We start from the raw sequence: 20,438 nt of genomic DNA on the forward strand, positions 1-20,438 counted from the left end.
TTCCCTGAGTTCTTCCCCCTATTCCTCATATCACTGTCACCGTTGCTTTCATCTGCATACTTCCTACCACTCTCTTCATGCTTTCCATAACTTTTCCTCCTGTTCTTCATGACATCATCATCATCGTGGTGGTCAATTTGATCTTCATGCCTCTTCCTTTTCCTTCTTTCATCGCGCTTCTCAAGCTCTTTCCTATTTTTTCTGTGCTTCTTCCATGATAACTTCTGTCTGGTTTCATGTCATTATCTCATCTCCCCTCTCTCCCATGCAATTCATCACGATGTTTTGATTTTTCGCTTACCGTTCGCCTGCTATCTTCGTGTCTCCTCATTTGAGTTGCCTTCTGTCCTTCTTCCCTCATCCTAGCAGCCTCTTCCTCACGCTCCAACCGTTCCCTTTCCTCGACCTTCCTCTTCCTGCGCTCTTCTCTTTCCCGTTCTAATCGTTCCTTCTCTTCCCGCGTTCCTCTTTCTCAGCCTTTTTGCGCTCCTTCTGCTTTTCCTTATCTCTTTGCTCCAGTAGCTTCTGATGATGCTCCCTCTCCCTTTCTTTTCTTGCTAAAATAGTTTACTGCTTACGTTGTTCCTGAAGCTCTCTGTCAAAAGTCTGTCCCTCTTTATGTCTCCGACACCAAGAGCAACCTTAAATGTCTCCAGTTGCCTTTCTTTCTTGGCTGCAATTTGATGAATTTGGGTTTCTGAAACCTTTTTGGAATCCTGTCCCACAGCATCACCTCCATCAGGGTTCTCGACAGCAGTTTCCATGATCTTTCTGGCCTCCTCAACTTTATCAAGCATTTCCTGCTCGTTTGTGCCCGACTCACGGGGTGTCTGCAGTCCGATGCTGTTATACATCTTTAAAACCCTAACTTCTATACCACTAATTTTGCAATATTCCGACTTCCTCCTGTTTCGCGTAAAGGGAAATCGTCTTCTTCAATGAAATATGGGAGAATTGGACGAATTTATAAGCCTATACCCAAGTTTACTGAAAAATAATGAGATTTGGCTCAATGAAACATGGTAAGGAAGCCCAGAACTGAAAGGTTATTAAATCTTAACCTGCATTTATGACAAAAAGTAAATGAGATAACAATATTGTTGGGAGTACTGCAAATTGATTTCAAATATCAAAATTTCACAAGTTGTATTAGAATTTTAGAAGTCAGATTTGGTGATGAGATTTGTTTTCATATTACTTGTATCTTCTTACACTGAAGGCTTGTATCTTCATATACTAATGTAGTGGCCATGCCTCCAGAAATTTAAATACAAGACCGCTAAAAAAAACCTAAAACCAGTTTCCTTTTTCTTTCTATTAATTTCTTATTGTTTTCGAACTTAACATCTACTTTCTCTTCTCATTGTTTACGAACTTAACATCTACTTTCTGACCATAAATATGACCTAAACTTCTTTAACATCTCTACTTTCTGACCATAAATGTGACCTAAACTTCTTCAAGAACTTTCTGACGCCTTTTTCCCTTTCCTTTCTTCTATTTCGAGGTTGACCTGTGATGCTATCCATTTCAGTAGAAAGGATATGGAAATCTTACCAAAAGACAATAATCCATAAAGCAGTGATTATCGAAGACCTGCCCATGTAATGTTACATTAAATTAGTTTGTTTGTCTCGGTATGCAGTGAAATGCACTGAAGAGAAATGTAATGTTACATTAAGTAATTAATTTGTTTGTCTCGGTATGCGGTGAAGAGAAACTTTACTGTTAGAGCTTTTAAAAGACAACGAAAGGCTTCAAGGGGCATTCCAATCGAACTCGGGACCTCTAGTTTCAAGGGGCATTCCGAGAATCGAACTCGGGACCTCTACTTTGTCTGTCTCGGTATGCAGTGAAGAGAAACTTTTACAGGTAGAGCTTTTAAAAACGAATAAAGACAATCTACCTCTGCGACCTCAAAGGGCATTCCGAGAAGCAATTTTTACTGTTAGAGCTTTCTCTGCGACTTCAAAGGGCATTCCGAGAAGAAACCTTTACTGTTAGAGCTTTCTCTGCGACCTCAAAGGGCATTCCGAGACAAAGAAAGGCAACTTATCTCTGCGAGCGGTTTTTAAAAGACCAAAAAGCGGAACCTCCCCTCTGTGACTTACTTCAAGGGGCATTCCGAGAATCGAATTCGGCTCTGCGAGCGGTTTTTAAAAGAGCAACCTCCCCTCTGTGAATTGTTTCAGGGGGCATTCCGAGAATCGAACTCGGGACCTCTCGCACCCGAAGCGAGAATCATACCACTAGACCAAATGCCCTTCCATAGAGGATGCGAACGTTGTAAAACTCCAGAAGATTCGAGTCTGGCTACCCGGCTATCCTCAAAGAATTGTTCAGAGTGGCATTTGAACCCAGAGGATGCCAACGTTGTAAAATTCCGGAGGATTTTAGTCTGGCTACCCGGCTATCCTCAAAATTCCACAAAGGATGTCAACGTTGTAAAATTCCGGATGAGTTTAGTCGGGCCACCCGGCTATCCTCAAAATTCCACAAAGGATGTCAACGTTGTAAAATTCCGGAGGATTTTAGTCTGATAACCGGGCTATCCTCAAAATTCCACAAAGGATGTCAACGTTGTAAAATTCCGGAGGATTTTAGTCTGGCTACCGGGCTATCCTCAAAATTCCACAAAGGATGTCAACGTCGTAAAATTCCAGAAGATTTGAATCTGGCTACCCGGTTATCCCGAGAAGAAGATTTGAGTCTGGCTACCCGGCTATCCTGAATAGAATTGTTGAGAGTGGGATTTGAACCCAGAGGATGTCAATCAACGTAAAATTCCAGAAAATTTGAGGTTGGCTACCTGGCTATCCTCAAAATGTTTGTTGAGAGTGGGATTTGAACCCACGCCCTTTCGGACCAGAACCTTAATCTGGCGCCTTAGACCAACTCGGCCATCTCAACATATATCCCGAAAAGAATGGCATAAGATAATCGTATACAAAATTGATCATCCTGTAATGATTAATCACCCCACCACGCTAAAGCAAAAATAAGTTCAAGTCGGCCATCTCAACATATAACCCAAGCGCTATGGCATAAGATACTGGTATACAAAATTGATCTTCCTGTAATTACCCCACCACGCGGAAGCAAAATGAAAGGATAGTTCTTCTACATTGATCTTCCTGTAATTACCCCACCACGCGGAAGCAAAATGAAAGGATAGTTCTTCTACAGTGAAAATATAGTGAATGTTTTCATGAATGACTTTCCCAGTGAAAATATGGGGAATGTTTTTGTTAATGATTGAAGAAAGCGGGGCATTCCGAGAATCGAACTCGGGACCTCTCGCACCCAAAGCGAGAATCATACCACTAGACCAAATGCCCAAACATATTGATACGTGATCGTCTCAATTAAGTCTGATATCTTCGCTGCTATTCATAATCGGTTCCACATTCCTCTCGCTCTCCGCATCTTCATGCACCTGAATACTGAATAAATGAGTGAATCTTATACACATGATTTTTTTTGGAAGAGATTTTACTATTCAAATTCTAACGAACATACTTCCAAAGTGTAAGGGACATATTTCCAAATTGTAAGGGTTATATAGTAGTTAGTATTTTTTACTTAGTTTAAATATATTTTAATTAAATTAAAAGATGATAAAATCAAAAATTTATTACAAAAATAAAATCAATTAATAAAATATTATAGCGTTGAATGTCATCACTAAAAAGTAAGAAATATGATTAATTAATATTGTTTATATTAACATATATACACTTCAATAAATATATATAAATACAATATGTGTGTTTATATAAGCTATCTTAAATTGAAAATGTGGAGAAAAAATTATAATTCATGAAAATGGAAATAATAGAAAAATGAAAAAAATCAAAATAGAAAAGAAATAGATCAAAAAACAAAAATTAGTAACTTATTGAAATGAAAGTTACTAAAGAATCCATAATAAAAGCTCAACCAATCACTTTACAAATAAATAAATTTAAATAATAATAATAAAATAACAAAAAATGAATTCCTAATGTTAAACTATAGATAAGTGACATAAATTTTTAGTCAAAGACAAACTAATATGCAAGTCAAAGCAAAATTGAATGCTACTACTATAGGCAAGTATAATAAGAGGTGTATATTTTTTTAGTGATGTTCTTAGAGTGATGAAACTGAGATTGGATTTGCTTTATAATATGGTAAAATTGAATTTATGAAATTTTGTAAAATTTAGTTATATTAAAAGGATGTAAGGATGTTGTATCTTGTCTCTATTATAAATATTAATTTTAATGGCAATTTCAAATTAAAAAATCACATTTTGCTAGTAGCAAATTAAAAAAAAAAACAAAATTTAAAACATTTAGTGGTATTTATTTTTATAAATTGTCTATGAATAATTAATACATGATTTCTTAGATTTATTCAATAGTGTAATGTGTTTCTCTTTCTTTTTATGTGGATAATATTCACAAAGCTAATGCTCATATAAAAGACTTTTTAGTGGGTTAATTGTAAATGAATGTATAGTGGGAGAATGGAGTTAAGGTAAATGGATGTATAATGAGAGAACGCGATGAAGAGGTGGGATATATAAATATAATTTTTTAAGCATTATTGGATTAGCAAAGAATTGATGTGATTGTGACATCTCATGGGATTTTTGAGGGTGGTTAGTGTAATTCAATAGAGTTCGAAAGCCATTGGGTTAGTATACACAAATTAAAAAAGTTGCTTACCTAAACAAGAATTGTGTTGATAGAGTTCGAAAGCCATTGGGTTAGTATACACAAATTAAAAAAGTTGCTTACCTAAACAAGAATTGTGTTGATGCTTGTTGTTATATCTCACTATTAAGGTGTTTTCATGGACTTAAAAACTAATATGAATTATATTTTGATGAAGATATTTAAAAGAATATACCAAAACAAAAACTACCACAAAAAAAATCAGAAAATCTTACCAGAAAGAATGCAATTATCAATTACCTATTAGATTTGATATGTATAAAATATAGAGAAATGTTTGTTGCAACATTTAACAAAGGATAATTGTCACCATTGGGTAGATAAGGATGCCTAGGTAAGCTTACAACTAACAATAATTGGTTGCATTGGAAAAGAACGCTAAGACCCCCCCCCCTTAAGTGAAACATAGGGAATAAAAAAAATGAAGACAATAATGGGTCCCAACAACTAGCCCTGCTAAGGTATCCAAGTACAAACTCTCATAAGCAAAGAAAAGGAGAAAAAGCCATAGGAAAAAAACTCCTTGCCAAAAGAAAGAAAACAACATAAACAAAAAATGAATATAGGAGGACTTGAGATGACCCCCCAAGGACAACTTCCTTTAACCCAAGCATCAATTGTAATTAAAGAAAACAAGGTGATTCCAAAGGTTTAGTGAAGATGCCTACAACTTGTTTTTCAATAGGCAAATACTCCAAGCTAAAACCACCATTTTATATGAGTTTCTAAATGAAGTGCACGTGAATCTCAATATGTTTTATCCTTTGATGCTTCATTAGGTTGCAAGAAATGTGTATGACACTTACATGATCACACAAAGAGTATTAGGATGATCCTATTGAATGCCAAACTCCATAATTAGTTGTTGAAGCCAAAAAAAACTTCATAACTAGCAATAATTACAACATGATACTCGACTTCTATAGAGGATAATGTAATTGTTAATTGATTCTTGCAAGACTAGGCAATAAACAAAGCCTAATGCAGACTTCTAATCATCAATTGAATCATCCTAATGAAATTCAATGAAGCCCACAAAGAAAGAAGCACCAAATATTTACTAAATGCCAAAATTAGTCATACTTTGAATGCACCTTAGAATATGCTTTGCATCCTCTGAGTGACTCTCATGAGGATCTTCAGTGAATCGAGAGACAAGCTCAACTGTAAAAGATGTTAGAACATTTATGAATCAATTATAGTAGAGTCCCAACTAGTTTTCGATATAGTGAAAGAAGTAAAGCATGTTGAAGAAAAATTGGCAAAAATGGTAACACTAGTTTTAAATGGAGTAGGTCCAGGCTTACAATTAGCCACACTATAGCGATGAAATAAATCAAGTACATATTTCTACTAAAAATTGGAGATCCCTTTTGAAGATTGAAGAACTTATAGACCAATAAAATAATGCAAAATACATATATCTGTAATATTAAAATGTCCCATCAATGTTTCATGAACACTAAATTATAGATGAAGAATTGCTTGTAAGAATTAAATTATTCACAAGAAAAACTAGAATCAAGAGATCGGTGCCCTTCCTTCGAGTGTAAACTATAGGATCAAAATGTCAACAATTGAGCCCTTAAGTAATAAAAAAACTATCCATCTTCTCACACAAATGGTGAACATAGAACCTTGCAAATATGAGAAGAGTCCTACACAAAACTAGAAGGTTGCTCCTTATATATTTCTTCATGTAAATCTCCATGCAAAAGGGAACTCTTCACATTCATTGGTTAGACTAGCCATCTTTGAGAGGCAACAATAGAAATCATGAGGTGTATAGAATTTATATTGGCAATAGAGAAAAGTTCTCAAAATAATCAATCCCTTCAGGTTGTGAAAATCGCTTGGCCACAAGATGTGCCTTATAGTTGTCAATACAACCATTTGCTACATATTTGGTTTTGTGGACCCATTTACAATGAACTAGCCTTCATCCCTTAGGAAGGGGAATTATATCCCATGTGTGATTCTTCATTAAGGAAGAATACTTCTTTATCATGGCAATATCCCATTTAGGTATCCCAACAACATTAGAATTGTTTGTCGATCATCTAAAATGACATGACTAGAAAAGGAGACACCCATTGTTTATGGTTGAGTGTGGAAACGGGTTAAAGGAATAATAAATTCAATCAATTGGCTTATAACCATACCTATAAAGCCTATTTTTCCCATGAAATATTCTCTCAAATGTTGTTCTTGATCAATTTTTATCTTGCCTAAACTGCACATGTTCTATTGGTGCAAATGGTATATTTTTTCTGTATAGTTTCCGTGCTCAAAATGTCTATCATCTTCTTATTCTACTAAAATAAATATGTCAACATGATCCACATTATCATTAACATGCTAATATATGTTTACAGAAGGAGACGATGTGAGTTTGAAGCACTCATCTAAATGAATGGCCCTTTGAAGCAACATATCTTTAGAAAAAGGAGAAAATAAACTATATGCCTTCATATCCTTCAAAAAACAATACATATTAATGGTTGGCTCTTCTTATCTTAGATTTATGTTTTTCATTTGGAATTAAGGCTTATGCTAGACTCCAAAAACTTTAAAAATAGAGACAATGAGCTTAACACGTCTCTAAGCTTCCTTTTCAGTCATATATGGCACTACCCTATGGCACATCTAAGTTTGAATGTAATTAACATAATTCATTGCTTCAACCTAAAAAGAAGGTGACATGTTCTTAGACATAATCATGCAGTTTTCCATCTCTTTTAGTGTTTTCTTCCTTCTTTCAATAATGCCATTTTGTTGAGGAGTGTAGGGAATAGAGTGTTGATGTTGAATGCCATGTTCTCTACAAAAATATTTGAGTGCCCTATTAATATACTCCCCCCCATCTATGTGTAGTTTCTTGATAGAAAGAGAGGATTGCTTCTCAACAAAACCATTGCGGGTCTTGAAAGTAGTAAATACCTCATTCTTGTACTTAAGAAAGTTCACCCAATAGTGATATGAGAAGTCATCAATAAAAGTAAGTGCTTACTTAACCTCCAAAAATGAATGAATAAAAAATGGCATGAGATCACTACATACTAACTCAAGAGGTGTGGTAGCATGCAAGGCCTTACCTTTAGGAAAAGTATCTTAATATTATTTACCAAGAACACAATCTGGACAAACTTCATTGAAGAAAGAAACTTTAGAAAGACCAAGCATCAAATTTGTGTGCTCAACTACTAGAAATATATGTATTTTAGATGGGCAAATATTTCATACCAAACTCTACTAAGAGAATAAGCATGTGCAATGAGAGAGTGTTGGTTTAAGGGGGCTTGACCCAGGTTCAACGTTAATTAGCCAAACAAATCCCTACACTACTGGCCCTTTTGGTATTATCCTGCGGAACGCGGACCGAAGTCTCACTCGAAGCAGTATGGGGGGATGTTGGAACCAAGTTTCCGCACCCTGAAATGGTTGCGATGTCGTTTGATTTCTTGTATCCTTGCCTTCGTGCAGGTGATCTTGCTCTAGGGCTTGTAAGACAAGCCCTCTATTCCTGCATTCAATACCTTCGTGAAAGTATATGATCGGTCTTTGCGCAGCCCTAACCTGGGACTCAGGTACTTTCGCGCTGTTATGGCAGCACGCCGTGTAGATTTCTTAATTAACCTAAGTGATTTTCTTATCTTGCTGAATACTTAAAGTTATCACTGCGTAATCAGATATTCGTAATTGCGTTTAATTATTCAATGTAACTGCATTCATTCACGCATCATAGAAGCATAATAAAGGAAGTTCATACACAAAATATCCAAACCCATCAACAGAACGAATACACAGAATTTGCAGAATAACTCCTTTTATTAATATCTTCCAAGTGTTACAGTCTATGTTCACCCCGCGCACACAACTGCAGGGGTCCACGTACTCAGCTGCAGACTTCTACCCTAGGCCTTAGTGCACTTAGCTACAGAGCCTCTACCTACGCTACAACCCAAGACTTAGACTTCTTGCTCTAAAGCTATGACTCTCTTACATGTTCGATGCCTCTAACTACTTAGAGCTTGGTTCTTTTTATACAATCCCATGGTCAGCGGACCATGGGTAGGTCTCTTACAATTGACTTTACTTTACAAAACTAAGGGCGGACTACCCTTTATGACACATAACACCTTTGCACTCCGCGACCTCAAAATACGGAGTCTTTACAATAATATTACAAAAATTTACTTAAACATGGGCCTTTAGCCCCAAAACCTCCCTTAGGGGATCTCGCTCCAAACAGGATCCCAACACAAACATCGTGACTCGTCCTCGAGTCACTCGGTAGGCGCAAATATCTTTGCACAAAGCCTATCCAACTTGACCTTGATGATCGCAACTTTGGTTGTGCACTGAGCTGCTGCCTGCTTCGCATCTTCGACTGTCTTCTCGGTTATTGCCCCTGCGCTGTCAACCTGAAGCTGTTGTTGTGTCGCTTGCAGAGCCACAAGCTTTCCTTCAACGTTTTCTGTGACTGCATAAGCTTCCTCCAGCCAAGGCTTTAGTCGTGCCTTTAGCACTGCTTACTTGTGCAGTGTTGCGTCCACCTGTTCCTTCTGCTGCTTGGCTTCCTGCAGCTTGGCTAACCTCTGTGTCAGCACAACGGTTCATGTTGTGCCCTTAACTTCATCATAGTGCTATTGGATTTCACGTGCTTCCATTTCTAGCCTCTAGATGTTTGGGTCCTCTTGCAAGCTGGTCAGGACTTCAAACGATTCTTCGAACAACTGTGTGCAGTCTGCTACTATAGTCTCCACTGTCGCGACTGCTTCTGTGACAGCAACCACCTGTTGTTCCTTTACTTTTTGTGGTGTTGAAGGCTGAGCCCTTAACTGGATCTCTATAATCTGCAGGTTCATCTCCAACTGAACCCGCGCCATCTCTGTCCAAGTGTTGCACACCCATGTAGCCAATTTGCGGATGCGTACCTCGACTGGCTCCTCCTCCAGAATGGCCAATTCTGGGACCATTCTGCAGGCCTCCTCCACGACCTGTATGATATTCTTGCTCTTGTTGGTCGCCTCAACCTTGGCGACGATGGAAACATTCCTCTGTAAGGCCATCTGCTCATTGTTTATTTTCTGTTCACTGATCACTTAGAGGGCACGGTGCTCATGGGCCCTCAGCTCTGTAATTATTCCATCCTACAAGAGGTGGAGTGCTTCGCGTGGGAGCACTGCCAGGTTCAATCCCACTCCCTTGAAGGCACTGATAGTGGGCTTGTCAACCTCATTTTATGTTGTTAGTTCTCCATCCGGCAGCACTAGCGCATTGGAAGCCTTCGTGCATAGCATATCGGTAGCCTCTGATGTGCCAATAGGCAAGCTAGTAGACATCGTACCAACTTGTGACACGCAGGTCTGCAACTCTTGCAGTATTATCTGGATGGCCCCTAGGATGATCTGCTGCTGCTTTTCAAATTGTTGTAGGGCCTCCGAGGTGACATCTCGCACTGTATCACCGATGTCATATAAGTCACCCTCCGTTATTGTGATAGGGTTTAGTGAGGTCTTGGTCGCCTTGGATTTCTTTCTCGACCCTTCCTTCTCCAACTCTCTCGGGCGCTTAATGCGGGCAGACGTCTCCTCAGGGTCCACGCCGTGCTGCTATGTGTCCTCCTCTTCAGTTTTAGGTGAAAGCGACCGTGCGCCTTTGTCAGAGCCCCGATCTGCGCCACCTATCTGTTTTCCTGCCTATTCTGCGTGGGCCTTCTCAGCGGTTTCCTTTTTCCTCTTTTCGATGAGCTGTGCTATCTTCAGCTTGGCCTCTTCCTTCTTCCTTTGTGGAACGAACTTTCTTCCACCCACCGCCAAGTCCGTGGAGGTGCGCCACTCCGCAAGCCATTTATCCAACACCGCATTGATGGTATCATATGTGGCTAGGCACAAAAAATCGTACCACTTCTGCGTAGGGTCCTTCCGCGCCTTGATTGATATTCGATGGAAATCAGCTTTGAATTCGGCATAGCTTTGCAGGTTAGCATATACAGTGGTTGACAATCACGGCTTGCGATTAATGGCCATCCTGATATTCATTTCCATCAAGATCCAAAAGTTCTTGCTGTCTCTAGTCACCCACAACAAAGCATACTTCGCTACTTTAGGTAGGTCTGGCGCAACTGAGGGGAATTGGCTCTCCTCTGGTAGCTCCCACGCTATGATCATAATTGACAGAAAGAGCCACACGTAGTGGAACGTCTTGCTTTTCTCTTGCGCTTCGCGATAGTTCGTCAGGAACTCTCCGCAAAGCTAGTTTGACCAGTTAAACTGTATTCCTTCCACGCACTGTTGTGTGAGCGCAACGATAGGCGTCGGTACCTCGTCAGCCCGACACTTTTGCATCACCTTCCATGCAAGGATATGTGTTGCCACCTTCACAGTGGGGTCGCAGATGCTGGAGATAGCGTACCCACACAGCTTCTTCACCAGTTTGAACTTTTCTTTCATTAATTCTGTGAGCGCCAGCTCACCACCCTTGCCGCCAAAGATCATAGCTGGATTTTCGCCTGTATACGATAGGCACGTTATGCGGTGAATCAACATATCGGTGATGGGTATCGGCTCCTCTAGCCATAGAAACCCATCATGCACCAAGCACAACAATTGCTTAACGACTAAAACTATCATGGGGGTGCGGTTATAGTGCGACACTTAGAGTAGGTTGAGTAATCCTGCCTTCTCTACTCCTCTGAGCCACTTTCGTGGCTCCAGTGTAGTCATCCCCGTATTGGTGTCTATGATGCAGCACATCAATTGTTCAGTCGCCAAGTGCAGGAACTTCTCATGGTCCGCCAAGTCCCAGTCTTCGAGCTTCAAAATCGACACCCATGCCAAATGCGGATCGTTAAAAGTGATTTCATCTGGTAGTAGAGGGGTTTACAGGGGATTCTTACTTTCATCAATGTCCTTTGGTGATCCAAGATGTTTTCACTTATAGATGTATAGAAAAGAATCACATGCAAAATTGCAGCGTAACACAAAAATGTGCACATAAGGAAAGAAGAAGTAAACACATAAAAAGGCACAAAAGAAGACACCAAGGCTTGATAACAAAGTTCGTCAAATTTGGACTACGTCTCCGGTCCGCCAATCCAATTTGATTGGAAATCGGTGATTGGGGGTTCCACTGCACCCCTCTTAAGTCTGTCTCTATGCAACCTCCGATTGCGATTTCGCCTTAAAGGCTTAAGATCCATTTTCAAAGGAAAATCCTCATTTTAGGGATCAAAGAATCCTTCTTTTAGCAATAAATTCACCATCCGAACTTGGATTGAAGTGCCATTTGTGTCGTTGGAATTAGGATGACAAGACCTACACTCTGATTCTGGTTGACTTCATTCCAATCACTTTGATTTTCTGATTTTTTCCATGCCATTGTACCTGAAGATCCACCTAGATCAATCCTCGCCATTGAGGAGCTTTTGGACCGCCAAAAGCTTTTCCTTAGTCAATTGGTAAGTGAGGGAACTATGCCCTCACTTTCTCTTTCTCCAGCCATCTGGCCTTGTTGGGGTGCATTCCCTTGAATCCAACTCAAAGGTATTCTACATCTCCTCGCCGTGAAGTCCTGGTTCTTTTGTCGAGGATGATGTCTTCGGGAACTCATCGAGATATTCTGGTGCAAAATCATCAACGGTAGGAACTATGCCCACCTCATCAATGTCCATGATCAAAGGTGGTTCATACAGCTTTAGGTTCTCCACATTCACTACTGAGTACATCTACATATATACCGACAAGTCAAGATGAAAGGCATTGTTCCCAATCTTCTCCAATATGGTGAATGGTCCATACCGGATTGGCCGCAACTTCTTTCCTTCTCCCTTCATCCTGTCTTTACTGATGTGGAACCACACCTTGTCACCCACTTGGAATTGATGGTCGACTCGGTGTTTATCATGTCGAGCCTTGTAACAGGCTTGACTTTTCTCCAACTGCTCTTGCACTACTTGGTGAATCAATTGGATTCGCTGAATGAACTGTTGAGATTTGTCCCTATCATTACGTCCACTAGAGCCATCTTCCATTCCAAAGACCAAGTCAAAAGGGTTGTTTGGTAGGTAACCAAAGAATGTCTCGAATGGTGAACGCTGCGTAGATGAATGCACTTCTTGGTTGTAGGAATGTTGTATATAGGGGAGATTTTCATCCCACAACTTGTGATGTTTCCCACAATAGCCTCGTAATAAGTGTACCATGGTACAGTTAACAACCTCTGTCTATCCATCGATCTGCAGGTGAAATTTCGTGCTTCTTTTCAATTTGGTGTCCATCATCCTCCACAAGCTGGTCCAAAACTCTCCAAGGAAGTGAGAGTCCTGATCTGACACAATTGATGTGGGTAATCCAAAGTGGACACAAACATGCTAAAAGAAAAGAGAAGCAGTCTGATTTACAGTAATATGCTTTTTACAAGGCATAAGAATACACATCTTGTTGAAATGGTCAACGATGACATACAAATAGTCGTGACTCTTCCTAGACAAAGGTAAACATCCTACAAATTCCATTGACACACTTTCCCATGGATGACTCGGAATAGGGAGTGGTGTGTAGAGCCCAAGTTTTCTATTAGAGGGCTTTGAAACATAACACATCACACAACCCTTTACATAGTGAGTCACAATCATGTTTTTCATATGAGGCCAAAAACAAAACCTTTGTACATGACATAAAGTCTTTTCGACACCAAAGTGTCCAGACATAAGAGAGGTGTGGGCCTCTCGAACTACATGTACTCTTTCTCCTGTGGGAATACACAATTTACCAAGGTGATACAATAATTTCCCCTGCAAGTGGTGGTTGTCAACTTACGAACCATGGGTTAGTTTTGCATAAACCTCCTTAAAGTCATCATCGTTAGCATACTGTTTAGCATAACTTTCAAAAGATAACGAAGCATTATCCAAAATAACAAAAGCAGAAATAGGAGGGCGAGATAGCATATCAGCCACTTTATTGCTAGTGCCCTTCTTATACTTTATTACCATATGAAACTGTTGAAGAAAGCCCATCCACCTGAAATGATGATATTGCTGCAACTTGGTTTGTGATTGAAGGTACTGCTAGGGCTAATGATTTGTATGGATGATGGTCTCCTTGCCGATTAGGTAGTGTTTCCACTCTTTCACACTCTGCACCAAGGCATAAAGCTCTTTGTCATAGGTGGGATAGTTATCACAGCTTGAGAAAACTTCTCGGAATGGTAACAAATTGGCTTCTTTTGCTGCAGCAGTACAAGTCCCATGGCATAACCGTTGGCATCAGTTTCGATCTTAAAGGGGTGTTGGAGATCGGGTAAAGCTAAGACTGGCGCGGTGCTAATTTTTCCTTCAAGGCCTTGATCTTCTTCCCTGACTCTTTCTCGACCAAAGCTTTGAACTCACAAAACTTTGTGAAAATTTGGTCCTTCTTCTGCATGAAATAAATCCAACATTTACGAGAATAGTCATCAATGAAAATCACATAATACCTTTGCTTTGTCGTGGATGCCGTCGAGAATGGTCCACACAAATTAGTATGAACTCGATCTAAGATAGCCTCTGCTCGACTGTCTCGATCATGAAAGGAATACTTGGTGTAATTTCCTAAGGTAAAACCTTTGCATGTGTGAACTTGCTCAAGTTTACCTTTGGGAAGTCCTGTAGATCTCTGTTGCATTATCTTCAAATCCCCATGATGCAAATGGCCCAACCACCTGTGCCACAACTCGCCAATGTCTTGGATTTGCACCAATTCTGCTTTCATACTCAATGTTGCACAATCATCTACCTCTATTTTATAAAGATTCTTCACCCGAATCCCTATATTTTTGGTCTGACCCATGGCTATGTGTCTTAGGAACACATTTCCTTTACTAAAGACAACGTCGTAGCCTTTTTCCTCCAACATCGTGACCGATACCAAGTTCTTATTCAGTCTAGGCACATACATCACATTTGTCAAGGTGAGAGGAGATCCATGCTCCCTCTGAAAAGCAACCATGCCCACTCCTGAAACACTATACCTTCCTTCGTCACCCATCTCTATGCGCATCTTGAGGTCTTTCTCCTCCAAGGCATTGAATAAATTTTTATCATCGGTCATGTGGAATGAGGCTCCACTGTCAAGATACCCATCATCGATGACACCATGCATGCGATGAGGGTAAAGTCCATTTCGAACTGAGAGGCTAATGCCTCACCTTCTGATCTTTCCGAGGATCCCTTATTGGACTTCTTCTATGGGCAATTAGTTGCATAATGTCCCATCTTGTGACAATTAAAGCATCTTACTTTAGGCATGTCACCCTTCTTCCTTCCATGAGAAGAATTCGATTTGAAATGGGAAGCCTTCCCCTTCCCTTTCCTTGCCTTACTTGCTAAGGCCAGATTTTCTTCATCATCATTCTTAGATGAAGAACCATCTCGTGTGCTCCTCCTAATCTACTCCTGCATAAGATCCGACCACAGTCTTTCCCAATCTGGTAGTTTCTCCCTCCCATTCATAGAGTCCTGGTAGCTATTCCAACTCTTTGGAAGGCCAAGGAGAGTGAGGCTCACCATATCATCATCGGCAGTAGTTATTACCACACTACCAAGCTCATCCCTGCAAGTGGTGACCTTGTTCAGATATGTGGAAATAGTATCGCCCTTCTCCATCTTGATTCTTCGAAGCTTATCCTTGAGCATCAATTTCCTTTGGTCGCTATTGTTCTGGTAGAGGTCCTTCAATGTCTTCCACATTAAAAGTGGAGTATCCTTCCCATGGAGACTCAAGACAATATGGTCTCGAACTCCCTCAAGGGTGATCCGTCTCGCCATCGCCACACACTTCTTCCACTCAGCCAACTCTTGCGCATTAGTTGAAGTTGGCTTTGGGATTTCTTGATCAATGAATTCCTTCAAGACATTGTCTTCTAATACAACCTCCATTCTATCTTTCCATGCTATGTAATTTAAGCTACCTTCCAAGGCATACTCAAGTCTCAAGCCTTAGAACACCATTGGCCAACCTTGAAGTATGATATAATTCGATTTGCACATACAACCCCAAACTTCAAACTTCGAATTCTCTTCTCAGTATATTGTTCACAACTCCGATACCATGTAGAAAATATGTGATAGGTTAACCCAATAATGCAATATAAGTCAACACAGAATACTATAACCTACTTATACTATCAATTTGCGGAAGCTTAAAGATCGAGTTGAACAATATAACCAAAAGAATAAGAATCAATGGCACAATACACATGAAAATGCATTGGGGAAAGTCTCAAATAAAAAACCCCACACTATTGTATTATCATACATGGTGGAAATACATAGGATTATACAAAGGCTTAGCTCTCACAGCTAGCCAGCTCTCAGTACAATCCTCATAGATGCTCACAGGCAATCTTGGCTTCTCTCCAACGTTCCTCTCTGCCCTCCAAGCTCCTATTTCCTTGCATTGTTCCTTGTGGATGATTAGCCTATTACCAAGTGGAAAAACAAGCCTTCAAAACTGCGCAATCCTCAAGGATGAATCCTTGACTGCATGCATGAGTTTTCTCCATGAGAAAACACATGCAACTGATAATACATTTTCCTTCAATACACACTTCTTCCACTCAGCCAACTCTTGTGCATTAGTTGAAGTTGGCTTTGGGATTTCTTGATCAATGAATTCCTTCAAGCCATTGTCAACTAATGCACAAGAGTTGGTTGTGTGGAAGAAGTGTGTGTTGATGGATAGTGTACTATCAGTTGCATGTGTTTTCTCATGGAGAAAACTCATGCATGTAGTCAAGGATTAATCTTTGAGGATTGTGCAACATTAATCTCAACTGGGTCTTTCTCAAAATAGACATGCATGAGTTTTTGATGAGGGGATCTTTAGTTAACTAGAGTAGCACTAGTGTTAGGTCCCTATAATACTACTGTAACCCCTTATTGTTATTAGTACAACCCCCTTATTATATTTTTGTACCCATGTAGTCCCCATATTGTTACTATTGTGCCCCATAAAAGCCCACTACAGCTATTATTGTGCCCTTACATTATTATTGTTATTTTGGCTCTGATTATTTTATGACCCCTTAGACTCCTATATATAGAAAGGAGGTCTTTTCGTTTGTATCATCTAAGAATTGTTCATTTGTGTAATGTAAAGGAGGTTGCCCCCTCTAAGAGGCTTATTTCGAAGGTGTTGGTCTATCTTTTCTATCTTTTTGTGAGCTGGTTTCATAACATTTGGTATTACAGCTTTGGATTCTAGGGTTTTCGTTGCTCCAAACAGGTCATTGTGGCATGTTCGCTATATCTTTTATTCTGCAATGTTTCAAAAGCTAAAAAAAAACCCATTTGAGCCAAAATCGCACTGAATCTCACATCCGAATTTCAAAGCTTGTCTTGCTATATTTTCGGAGATATGATCTGAGGAATTTAGGGTTTTTTCAAACTCCCAAATTACATTCCAAACAGGTGACCTGGGGAAAATCGTCATATATTTGGTTCTGAGCATCAGATTTAAATTTTGTAAGAAGTTTCAGAAAGAGGACAGCCTGTAGTTTTCTGTATATCAGTTTTAGGTACTAAGGTCAAAACAGTGACACGTGGCACTTCGTACAAGTTTGTTCTACTGAACTATTCTATAATCAGGTCACCGAGGGAGATTTGACATAACTCTTTCTTGGAGAATATAATTGTGATCAGACTTGCGGAGTTAGAAAGAGGACTCAGAGGGATATTACAAGCTGAAATTACATAACCTAAAGATCCAAACTTGCAGAGTTACGGTTGTTTCAAGATTGAGCTCCTAAAATCAAGAAAAAGCAAGATAAGGAAGTTTGATGGCAAGGATTTGGTAAATTGGATACTACAGATGGAGAAATATTTTGATCTACATGGTGTACCATTGTTACAAAAGGTAGGTATTGCATCTTCATATTTAGAACTAGATCATGGTATAAAGGGCTTTGTTCTCACAAACCACTTGTTACGTGGTCAATTTTCACGCAGGAAATGATAGCACATTATGAGGATACAAAGAGAAACACCTTCTTTAGCCAGTTGATAAATCTCAAACGAAAGTGTTTAATGGCAGAGCACATTGAGGACTTTCAAAAATTGAATATAAGGGAAAATGATATTCCAGAGGAGTAGAGGATTGATGTCTCCATAGGGACTTTAAAGGATAACATTCAACATGAGGTTTGTCTTTGGGAACCTGATTCATTGGAGAAGGCATTCAGGTTGGAAAGAAAAGTGGAAAGAAAAATTATGGCAACAAGGAATTCTACCCCTCACAACTATAAAGATGGAATTGTTGTTTCTCCTAGCCTTCCACAACCTACAAGGGTGACACCACAACAATTGGAAGAAAAAAGAGAAAAAATGACTTTGTTACAATTGTGATAACAAATACATTAAAGGTCATAAGTGTGCTAAGAAGAAATTATTTTACATTGATTGTGAAAAGGAGGAAGAAAAGAATCAAGAAACATCAAAAGAAAAGGATATAAAAGAGGAACCAACCCCAGAGAAAGAAGAAATGAATCCGACCAGATCTTGTAAAGCATTGGCAAGAATTACCACTCCTCAAACTCTCAAGATAGAATGACATATCAAGAAGAAAAAGGTTCAGGAAGTGAAAGATCACATCGAGAAAGAAGAAATGAATCCAACCATATCTTGTAATGCATTATCCAGAATTACTACTCCTCAAACTATCAAGATAGAAGGACATATCAAGAAGATAAATGTTCAAGAAGTGAAAGATCACATCGAGCATCAAGAAATGAATCTGTCCATATCTTGTAATGCATTGGAAGAAATTACCACTCCTCAAACTCTCAAGATAAAAGGGCATATCAAGAAGAAACAGATTCAAGTAGTGAAAGATCACATCGAGCATCAACAACAAGTTCTCCAACTTTTAAAGGATAACGCCACTTTGGTGCAGAATCAAATGAAACAACAGGCATATCAATATCGCAGTGAAAGAAGTTTTGATGTAAGCAATTGGGTATTTTTACGGCTACATCTCAAGCAAGCTATTTATGAGAAGGAAATGTTGGCAATACTATACGCAGTTAAGAAATGGTGACCTTACTTAATGGGAAGACACTTCAAGATAAAAATGGATCATGATAGTCTTAAATACTTTTTAGAACAAAGATTATCGTTAGAAGAACAGAAAAAATGGGTCACAAATATGTTGGGTTATGACTTTGAAATCATCTACAAAAAAGAGAAGCAAAATGTTGTTGTAGATGCAATTTCAAGAAAGGATGAGGATGCCGAAGCATTGTTTTGTGTTATTTCTATTATCCAACTAGATTGGATAAACGAAGCAAACGATGAATGGAAGAAGGATGAAGAAGTATGGCCACTCATTCAAAAGTCGCAGAAAGTCTCAGTTCAAACAATATTGCCAGAACTTGACGAGGAAGGAAAAATCATATTGGAGCCTAGAGCAGTCACAGAAACAAGAACCTGACAACTACGAAATCGATCAATTTCAGAGTATCTCATCAAGTGGAAGAACTTACCCGCTGAAGATTCCACATGGGAGGACAAGAATTTTATATAGAAGCATCAAGAACTACTCAACCGTTGAAGACAACACTTTTTGAAGGAGAGGGGCATGCTAGGTCCATATACTACTAGCGTAACCCCTTATTGTTATTAATACAACCCCCTTATTATATTGTTATACCCATGTAGTCCCCATATTGTTATTATTGTGCCCTTACATTATTATTGTTATGTCGGCTCTAATTATATTATGACCCCTTAGAATCCTATATATATAAAGGAGGTCTTGTCATTTGTATCATCCAAGAATTGTTCATTTGTGTAATGTAAAGGAGGTTGCCCCCTCAATGAGGCTTATTTCTAAGGTGTTGGTCTATCTTTTCTATCTTTTTGTGAGTTGGTTTCATAACAACTAGTTGAGCGCATTAATGCATCAACTGACTATTAACTCACTATTAGTTCCTCAAACAGTTTGGAACTAATTTAACTGGACTTAACTCAGTAAACTGAGTTAACTAATTAAAACTCAAATATAACTCAATCCTATCTCCTTAATTTAAGGGATAACTCCTGCATGACTTCAGAAAGACTTCTAACTTGAATTTCTCCAACTAATTAATTTAAAATAAATTAATTAATTATTTCCAAGTAGTTGTTAAGACTAAATTCGATTTTAATTCACAATTTAATTCAAGGACAAATAAAATTGGAATATTCTTGTTGCCATATTTCAACAATAATTGTATTGGGCTTGGGCCAATTCAGAATGACCTCAGCTTTAGAGGGCTATATCTTCAACTCACCTCCTCCAACAATGTGTCCCAAATACACTAAAGAAGCCTTGAAAAATTCACACTTCGACATCTTTAAAAACAACTTTTCTTTTCTCAAGACATCAAGTACTTTGTTTACATGCATGACATGTTCATCTCTGGATTTGATGAATATGAGTGTATAATCTAAGTACACAATGACAAAGTCATCTAGAAATGGTATCAATACATCATTCATTACTCTCATGAAGGTAGCTAGAGCATTTGTAAGATCGAAAGACATAACAAGCCACTCAAACAATCCTTGTTTAGTTTTAAATGTGGTTTTCCAAATGTCCTCTTCAACTATTCTAACTTGATGATAACCACTTCGTAAGTCTAACTTAGTGAAATACTTTGCATACCTCAACTGATCAATTAAATCATTAATTCTTG

The 20,438-nt window shown here is 38.9% G+C and overlaps 3 non-coding genes across 3 annotated transcripts; all 3 read right to left on the minus strand.

Annotated features, from left to right (window-relative positions):
- Positions 1-2,192: 2,192 nt before the first annotated feature.
- TRNAP-CGG (transfer RNA proline (anticodon CGG)) lies at positions 2,193-2,264 on the minus strand. Its single transcript has one exon. It is a non-coding gene; the product is annotated as a tRNA-Pro (tRNA).
- Positions 2,265-2,829: 565 nt separating this feature from the next.
- On the minus strand, positions 2,830-2,910 carry TRNAL-AAG (transfer RNA leucine (anticodon AAG)). Its single transcript has one exon. It is a non-coding gene; the product is annotated as a tRNA-Leu (tRNA).
- A 356-nt stretch (positions 2,911-3,266) lies between these two features.
- TRNAP-UGG (transfer RNA proline (anticodon UGG)) lies at positions 3,267-3,338 on the minus strand. The gene has a single exon. It is a non-coding gene; the product is annotated as a tRNA-Pro (tRNA).
- Between the last annotated feature and the right edge of the window lie 17,100 nt (positions 3,339-20,438).

The sequence above is a fragment of the Pinus tabuliformis genome, chromosome 6, assembly GCF_031772625.1.
Source record: "Pinus tabuliformis cultivar Carrire ecotype Pingquan chromosome 6, CPIR1, whole genome shotgun sequence".
In the NCBI taxonomy this organism is placed as follows: Eukaryota; Viridiplantae; Streptophyta; class Pinopsida; order Pinales; family Pinaceae; genus Pinus; species Pinus tabuliformis.